Source organism: Sus scrofa, chromosome 8 (genome assembly GCF_054392235.1).
Source record: "Sus scrofa isolate SSC_HxYL_T2T_F1_AM1 chromosome 8, Sscrofa_HxYL_maternal_Yorkshire_Landrace_v2.0, whole genome shotgun sequence".
Classification (NCBI taxonomy): Eukaryota; Metazoa; Chordata; class Mammalia; order Artiodactyla; family Suidae; genus Sus; species Sus scrofa.
Genome location: NC_139390.1, coordinates 119,983,092 through 119,992,005, shown reverse-complemented (window position 1 = coordinate 119,992,005; position 8,914 = coordinate 119,983,092). Strand labels below are relative to the sequence as shown.

The window sequence follows — 8,914 nt, the reverse complement described above, 5'->3', positions numbered from 1 at the left end:
ACCCTCAACCTCATGGTTCCTGGTCGGATTCGTTAACCACTGAGCCACGGTGGGAACTCCTGTCTTACAGATCTTAAAATGCACGAAGGCACAAGGGTACTGAATTCTCCTGGGAAAGAGAAATCCAGAAAATGAGAGGCAGCGTCGAGATTCACAGTCCTAAACGACAAAGGAAGAAAAGGTTCTGCCTGACCTGGAAGGGTAGGGACGCTGAAGGGAAGCAGTTTTTCCCTCTGAGCTAGCAGATCGCCCAAAGGCTTATGCCTGGTCTTGAGGCACCAGCTGGTCCTTTGTGGGAAGGAAGAAAAACACTGCGGTGTTATTCAACGGTACCTCCAGACCAGTCCCTGGGGAAATTGTTCCAAGTTCCCTAAATGGTGGGACCCGTAAAGCTGAAAGAGTACGACTCCCTCTTGGGGGACTAAAATATCTGTGGCCACCAAACTCAAATATCAGGTCAGACCACCCAAGATTTCCAAAGAGTGGTATTCGCTTTGATTGAGAGGATGGCTCCTGCAGCCGGGAATGGGCCACAGGCGAGGGTGGTGGCGGAGGGGAGCGGAGAGGCGACGCCCACGCGCACAGCAGCGGGGGGGAAGAGATGCGGCGCTGAGCAGCCACGGAAGCAGAACACAGCACAGCAGCAGGAAAGCTACAAGCGCCGCCCAGGGCGGTGTGGAAGCGGAGAGGCCTCGATGGTGCAGCAGCCGAGAATGCAGTTCAGCGGAGGCTTGGGGAAACCCCAAGGCCTTTGTTTACCAAAGCCGTGTGCTCTAACTGGGGCACTTCAAAAATGTCACCCGCTTTCCTGCCTCTGTGTCCTGAGGTGGTAACTGCTGCCTGGAACCGTCTTTCTTGGGCTGTAGCAGTAGGACCAACTTTGACCTATGCTTCAGGTCTGAGCTAAAATGCATCTCATCAGTAAGTCCATCCCTGTTTAAAGATCCCCAGTGATGGTCTGTCATGGTCCTTCACCTTTGTCCTGTGTGTTGGAAGATATACACACTCTCCATCCTACCCCTCCCGTTTTACCATCTCTGAAATCGGGCTAAGTCATAGTTTAGTTGGCCAGGATCTCTTCTTTCTAAGTGATTTGTCAAAAATAATGGCATATCCTGAAGTTCCTGTTGTGGCTCAGCAGTAACAAACCCAACTAGTATCCATGAGGACGCAGGTCCAATCCCTAGCCTCGCTCAGTGGGTTAAGGATCCGGCTTTGCCATAAGCCACGGTGTAGGTCAAAGACAAGGCTCGGATCCCGAGCTGCTGTGGCTGTGGTGCAGGCCAGCAGCTGTAGCTTCGATTCGACCCCTAGCCTGGAAACTTCCATTCCATGCTGTGGATGTGGCCCTAAAAAGAAAAGGAAAAAAAAAAAAAAAAAGTGTATCTTATAACCAGCAGCATCTCTATTTAATAAAACAGTGTTCTTTACATTCCAAGAGTGCTGACTTATGTGTATGTTTATTGCTTGTCTACCCTATAAGGCTATAACCCTTTTTAGAGCAAGGATCACATCTGACTTGCTTATTACTCAACACGTAGTACAATTCTTGGCTCATCATATATGCTTAATAATGATTAATCAAATGAATTAATCTTAAAACACGGTTGTATGGATCTCAGCCAAAAAAAAACCCCGGTACACAATACTATGTATAATTAAGTGACATAATAGGCTTTTTGGATAAAATCAAACATATACTCTGTCAGGTTCACATGTATCCAATGTCTTACCCCAAAGTTTGAGCTCTAAGTACTGGTTTTAAGCAGAACCCTCCACACAAGCGGATATGTGAAAACAAAGCACACATATCTGTCCAACCAGAACTGCCTAATTTTTTGCATTATACATTTCTAAGAAAATCACTTTTAATGGGGAGATATTATTAGAAAGTATTTACAAAGCCTCTCTCAGTGTAATACCTGGGTGCTTTGACAAGTATGCTATTTTTGCATGTGAACAAACCTCATTATCATACATTATGACCAGTTTCTCCTGCTTAATACCATTTTAACGCTAATCCTATGTATATAACCTCTTAATCTATTTCCATGGAGACAATAGATTTGGCCTTATCTGCTCATTTGGTCCTGACTTAAATAAGCAGAAAAACCAGGGAATTCACTTTGGGCTAAATAATTTAGTAATGAGCAAATATTTCAGGAAATGTCAGTTAGAAACAGAGGAAACATAAATGGATTTCGATGCATGGCTGATCTATTTGAACATTTTCCTCGGAATGAAAGTCTTTCTTTAAAACTGATGCAAGGCTTGGGATAAATCTCATTATTATGAAAGTCCTCAATAGTGAGAATTTAAATACAAAACTATGCAAAATGACAAAAAAATGGGTCATTTCTGCCACTGTCTCATTTTGAGGTTTCGAGCAAAATATAACCAAGAATAAAATCATCTCAACCTCATAGTACACGGTGTCTTCCTGGTAGGGTTCAGATGGTGGTTCTGACGCAGTTCGGAATGAGGGCTAGAGAACTGGATTCTTTTTTTTTTTAGGGCCACACCTGCAGCATATGGAGGTTTCCAGGCTCGGGGTCCAATTGGAGCGACAGCTGCCAGCCTACACCACAGCCACAGCACTGCAGGATCCGAGCTGCATCTTCGGCCTACGCCACAGCTCATGGCAATGCTGGATCCTTAACCCACTGAGCAAGGCCAGGGATCGAACTCACAGCCTCATGGTTATTAGTCAGATTCGTTTCTACTGTGCCACAACGGCAACTCTGCTAGAACTGGATTCTAATCTTGGATGAATTACACTGCTCTGGACCTCAGCAGTCATTCCTGCTCCTGGAAGTCTGACTTGTCCAGGTCCAACACAATTGTCATCTCCTCTGAGAAACTTTCCAGACTTCCTTGGTCCGAATCAATGTCTCCTTTCTTTTCTGGACACTCCTAACATTTTGTTTCTTCTTCCTTTATGGAATGACACAGCCTGCCCTGTGATGTAGATGGGTGTCCAGGCATACCTCATTTTATGGTACTTCATTTTATTGTGCTTTACAGATACTGCGTATTTTACAAATTGAAGGTTTCTGGCAAAACTATGACAGGAAATCTATCAGCTCCATTTTTCCAAGAACATTTGCTTACTTCGTGTCTCTATGTCACATTTTGGTAATTCTCAAAATATTCCAAACTATGATACTATTATTCTATTTGTTATGATAATCTGTGATCAGTGATCTTTGATGTTGCTATTGCAATTGTTTTGGGGCGCCATGAACCATGCCCACAGGGCATAAATGTTCTGACCGCTCCGCCAACTAGCTGTTCCCCCATCCCTCTCCCTCTCCATGGGCCTCCCTATTCCCTGAGACACAACAATACTAAAATTAGGCCAAGTAATAATCCTACAATGGCCTTTAGGGATTCAAGTGAAAGGAAGAGTTGCACGTTTCACTTTAAATCAAAAGTTAGCAAGGAGTTCCAGTCGTTGCACAGCGGAAACAAATCCAACTAGGAACCATGAGGTTGCAGGTTTGATCCCAGGCCTTGCTTAGTGGTTAAGGATCTGGTGTTGCCGTGAGCTGTGGTGTCGTCGCAGACGTGGCTCGGATCCCACACTGCTGTGGCTGTGGTGCCGCCCGGCACCTACCGCTCCAATTTGACCCTACCCCAGGAACCTACATATGCCGTGGGTGCAGCCCTAGTAAAGAAAAAAAAGACAAAAGAAAGAAAGAAATTGCCAGCCATCCCAACCTTCACCAACCACCACCCTGAGCGGTCAGTAGCCATCAACATCCAGGTAAGACCCTCCACCAGCAAACATCCAGTTATTACTCACCAAAGGCTCAGATAATGGTTAGTAGTCTTTAGCAGTGAAGTATTTTTTAATTAATGTTTTTTTAGATATATGTAACTGCACACTCAATAGACTACTGCATAGTACAGTATAAGTATAACTTTTACATGAACTGGGAAATCAAAAAAATTTATGACTCACTATCTAGAGAGATTCGATTTATTGTGATCTAAGCCCACAATGTCTCTAAGGTATGCATATATATATATATATATATACATACATATAAAACTGTCTGCCTCAGAAAGCTGAGCTCCTGGAGTCAGGACTATCTTTGGGTCTTGTACCTGGACAGTAGCTCATACCTTTGCCATGTCAAACTAAATAGCCTTATAAGATCACCTTGGCTTTTTTTTTTTTCTTTTTTCTTTTTGGGGCCACACCTGTGGCATGTGGAAGTTCCCAGGCTAGGGGCCAAATCAGAGTTATAGCCACTGGCCCAACCACAGCCACAGCAACATCAGATCTGAGCCACATCCGAGACCTACACTACAGCTCACAGCAATGCGGGATCCTTAACCCACTGAGCGAGGTCAGGGCTGGAACCGTTTCCTCATGGATACTAGTCGGGTTCATTACCACTCAGCCACAATAGGAACTCCCAGCCTTGGCTTATTATTCAGCTTCCGCTTCCTAAGACACTGTGGGTTTGTTTTTATGTACTAATATTCTGGATTTTTTTTTTTTTTTTTTAAATCCTGCTTGTCCCAAACCCTCATGGGACTTTGTGTGTGACCTAGAACAAAGAGCTGGGCTGAGCCCAAGGCAGCTCAGAAACTACCTCTAGCAGTTCATACCAAGTTCACGTCCTCAGGTAGGGTTGGCTGGGGTGGCGCTGAGCCCTGGGAGGAGAGAGGTTCCTATAGGGTCCTGGAGATGGAAAGTGATTCCCTTTGGTTCTGAGGAGAGGCCAATGCTCTCTGCAGATTATACAGCCATGAGCACCCTGGGCATACTGTGTATCTAAGCCTGGAACACATGCTCATTTTCTGGATGATGATGTGTGTGTCCCTTGAGCCTCTTGATCATCAGTTCATTGGTCTCTAAAATGCAAAAATCTGGGAGTTCCTCTTGTGGCTCAGCGGAAACAAATCTGACTAGTATCCATGAGGATGCAGGTTCAATCCCTGACCTTGCTCAGTAGGTTAAGGATCCATCGTTGCCGTGCGCTATGGTGTAGGTCGCAGAAGTGGCTTGGATCCTATGTTGCTGTGGCTGTGGTGTAGGCCAGCAGCTGTAGCTCCCAGTCAACCCCTCGCCTGGGAACGTCCATATGCCGTGTGTACGGCCCTAAAAAAGCAAAAAGCAGAAGAAGAAGCGAAATCTGAGTTCCCGTTGTGGCTCAGTGGTAATGAATCCAACTAGTATTTATGCGGATGTGAGTTCAATCCCTGGCCCTGCTCAGTGGGTTAAGGATCTGGCATTGCTGTGAGCTGTGATATAGGGTGGAGACACGGTTCAGATCCTGCGTGGCTGTGGCTGTGGTGTAGGCCGGCAGCTGTGGCTCTGACTGACCCCTAGCCTGGGAACTTGCGTATGCCATGGGTGCTGCCCTAAAACACCAAAAAAAAAAAAAAGGAAAATCTATTATTAAAATTGCTCTACACCATGGACTGGTGTGAAAATTAATACAAAGCACGCCCAAGTGCTCTTCAAAGGTTCAATGCTAAGCATAGTGAAACCCATGTGCCAAAGGGAACTGGCCTTGGCCACTCTGCCCCGCACCACTTCCAGATGGTGAAGGTCTGGCTGCACACTCAGGGCCCACACAGCAGTGCGCTCACACAGCAGTGCGCCCAGAGGGAGCTGCAGGTCCAGGCTGGTGCCTGCTAAGAAAGCCCCGGAGGAAGACGGGACCCACACACGGGGGCAGTGCCAATCTAATGAGTTCATGAGGGTTCTCAGCTATAAGCATCGCTTTGTGTATATCGGTGCTTCGGAGAAGCAGCTCTTCATTTGTGATACGAAACTCTTAAAATAAAATTATTTGTATTTTAGCAGATTTTTGGTTTCAGGGGACCTAGCGGTGGGCGAAATTTGTCTTATACCTCCATAATGCCTAACCTGTGGGCTGATGGAAGCATTTCCTTGGAAAATCAATCCAACCCAGTTGTTTGATGTTGTTGAGCCACACCAGTTGATTGGAGTTTTCACTTCCTTGCCAGTTGCCCTGCCACTGCTTAGATGAAACCCAAGTTAATTTCGTTCCTGGTCACTTTTCATAAAATCGAAAATCTGGAAGTTCAGCCCTGACCACCTCACAAAATGGGCAGTCTTGTTCTTGACCTCATTAACAAAGGGCTCTCCTTCCAACTCACACCAACCTGGGGGAGGAAATAAACCAGACAGCCCGAATGACGACAGAGAGGAATGAAATAACCCCTCCTTGGGACAATGCCTTTTCCTGTTGCTGGAGGCTCCTCCTATTCCCACACTGGTTTCTGTATCCGTTGCTCTGCCAGGATCCTCTTTCACATCAAAGTGTCCCTCCTTGGGCTTCACAAGTAGGGGCATAACCTTAGTTTCTACAGGAAGGAATTTTCATCCCAAAGGAAAGGGGAAAACCATGTGTTTGGTTGCTATAAAATTACACGCCACTTTCCTTGTTTTTCATTTTATAATCATGCAAACAAAAAGGAGAGGCAGGCCTCTAGCTACCACAGGCCAGACATTCAGCTCCGAAACGCCTATAGTTCAAGCTGAACGTATTAAAAAAAAATTAAAGCTCCAGCTATTCAGTCTTCATTAATAATATTAAATGCCTGAGTCAGGAAAAGTTTCAGTAGAGAATACAATTCTTTTCCACTTCAAAAGCACATGAAAGAGCATAAGCTGGACAGATTTTAAGGAAGAGAGGTTGAAGAATACCATGCGTTCCATCTCAGACTAGACTACTGGGATCCTCTTAGGAGGTCTTGCATTGAAATCCAATTTTGAACTCTTACATATTATTGGTGATGGTACGGCACTAAAGCTTCTCCAAAGCCATCATTTGTGTCATTAGCAAAAGCACTTACTTAGCAACTAACATATCTTGTGCATGGCAGATGTTTGAATAGGCTTCCCCTACCTCCCTGGTGCCTCTGATCTAAAATAGTGCAGATGGGAGTTCCCATCATGGCGCAGAGGAAACGAATCCGACGAGGAACCATGAGGTTTGCCGGTTCGATCCCTGGCCTCTCCAGCGTTGCCGTGAGCTGTGGTGTGGGTCGCAGATGAGGCTTGGATCTGGTGTTGCTGTGGCTCTGGCATAGGCTGGTAGCTACAGCTCTGATTCGACTCCTGGCCTGGGAAACTCCACATGCTACAGGTGTGGTCCTAAAAAGACAAAAGACAAAAAATAAAAAAATAAATTAATAAATAAATAAATTAATTAATAAAATGGTGCGGATGGGAGTTCCTGTCATGGTGCAGAGGAAATGAATCCGACTAGGAACCATGAGGTTTGCAGGTTCGATCCCTGGCCTCTCCAGCATTGCCGTGAGCTGTGGTGTGGGTCACAGATGCGGCTCAGATCTGGCATTGCTGTGGTTGTGGTGTAGGCCAGCAGCTGTAGATCTGATTAGACCCCTAGCCTGGGAATCTCCACGTGCCTCGAGTGCGGCCCTCAAAAAAAAAAGCAAAAAGATAAAAATAAAATGGTGCAGGTGGAGCTCCTGCTGTAGCACAGTGGGTTAAGAACCCGACTGCAGTGGCTTGGACTGCTTTTTCTTGGATTGCTATCTTTGTGACTGATTCCATTTGGGGATTCTCTTTTGACTCTGCCAGAACAGAGGTTTGGGTCCTATTTGACACAGAGTACATGTTGCTTGCTGGAGCACTTATGAGGGACAGTGTTATATAAATCCTAACACAGTTATGAATTAAACTTGAGATGCTTATTGTATGACATTTTGCAAGATAAAATACTGAGATATTTATTTTGATCATTCTGATGTAAAACTATACGATATTCTGGCTATTTATAAAGTTATTTCCTTCAGTGTTTTCTATTTTTTCCCCATCCTGTCATTCTTATTCCCCCGGTAATCTCTATATATCTAAGGAAGAGGAAGCAAGAAGTTGTACCACCTGTGTTTACTAATTATAGTATTCGTCTCAGGCGCTTTGTTAGAATGCTGGTTATCTCTCAAGCAGCTACCCCTACCTTTTCCTTAAAACTGGCAACAATTTAAATTCAAATATCTTCACCACAGGCAATCTTATGTGGCACACCAAGAGGAGGGAGTTGGTTTGGGTGTGTTTGGTTTGGGGCTTTTTTTTTTTTTTTTTTCCTTTCCATTTTGGGGAGGACGTTGTGCTTCAGAAAAGTATGTTCAATTGGCCTATACCATTGGAAAACTTTCTTGAATTGCTCTACCCAGATGCCACAAGGCCGAACCCAACAGATACCAGTGCCAAGAAAAAGCAGAGTGTTCTATCTTTGCGACTGATTCCATTTGGGGATTCTCTTTTGACTCTGCCAATAAGTTCCAGATGTGCTGTGTCGGTTTCTCAGATGCAAGTTACCTGTCCGTTGGGAGCTAAGGAGACCACTAGTTTGGGCCACCCGCAACTGACAGATGGCAGTGACTTTGGTCGCTGACGATGTTGGCTGGATTCAACTCCTTCGACGAGAAAGAAACCATAATACCCCTTAACAATTTCCTTTGCTCCACCCAGTCATTCTACTAAAGAAAAGAAGACTTGAAAAGTCAAGATTCCATGCCACATGCGCCACAGTAACATCTGGACAAGGGCTTGTGGGACTCTCTCTGGAAGCAGAGAAGGAAAAAAATCTTCTAGGTCATTGTTGCTCCCTAACTCTGCAGGCAGTGTCCTGGAGTCGGGGTGGAACGGAGTGGGGTGGGGCTCCTGGTTTGAGGGAACAGCCAGCAGCGGTTTGGCTGGTTGGTTATACAAATTAAAGCTAATTTGCATTCATCTAAAAAAATAGTAAATACAAGGTGCCTATTATATACGCAGAGTATCACTGAAAAGCTATAAATGGATAATAAAATTTAATATACATGACGGTTTTCATGAAAAAAAAAAGTTTGGAAAACATTTCTGTATTTTGGATTTAGGTTCCTTCGAGAAAAAAAATAAATA

The 8,914-nt window shown here is 44.8% G+C and overlaps 1 long non-coding RNA gene across 2 annotated transcripts in view; it reads right to left on the bottom strand.

Annotated features, from left to right (window-relative positions):
* Nucleotides 1-4,498: 4,498 nt before the first annotated feature.
* LOC102161553 (uncharacterized) overlaps nt 4,499-8,914 on the bottom strand; it is a 40,575-nt gene continuing 36,159 nt past the window's right edge. For both annotated transcript variants that reach the window (XR_014813243.1, XR_014813244.1), the window contains one exon: nt 4,499-7,141. This is a non-coding gene — a long non-coding RNA (uncharacterized LOC102161553). The remainder of the gene's footprint in view (nt 7,142-8,914) is intronic.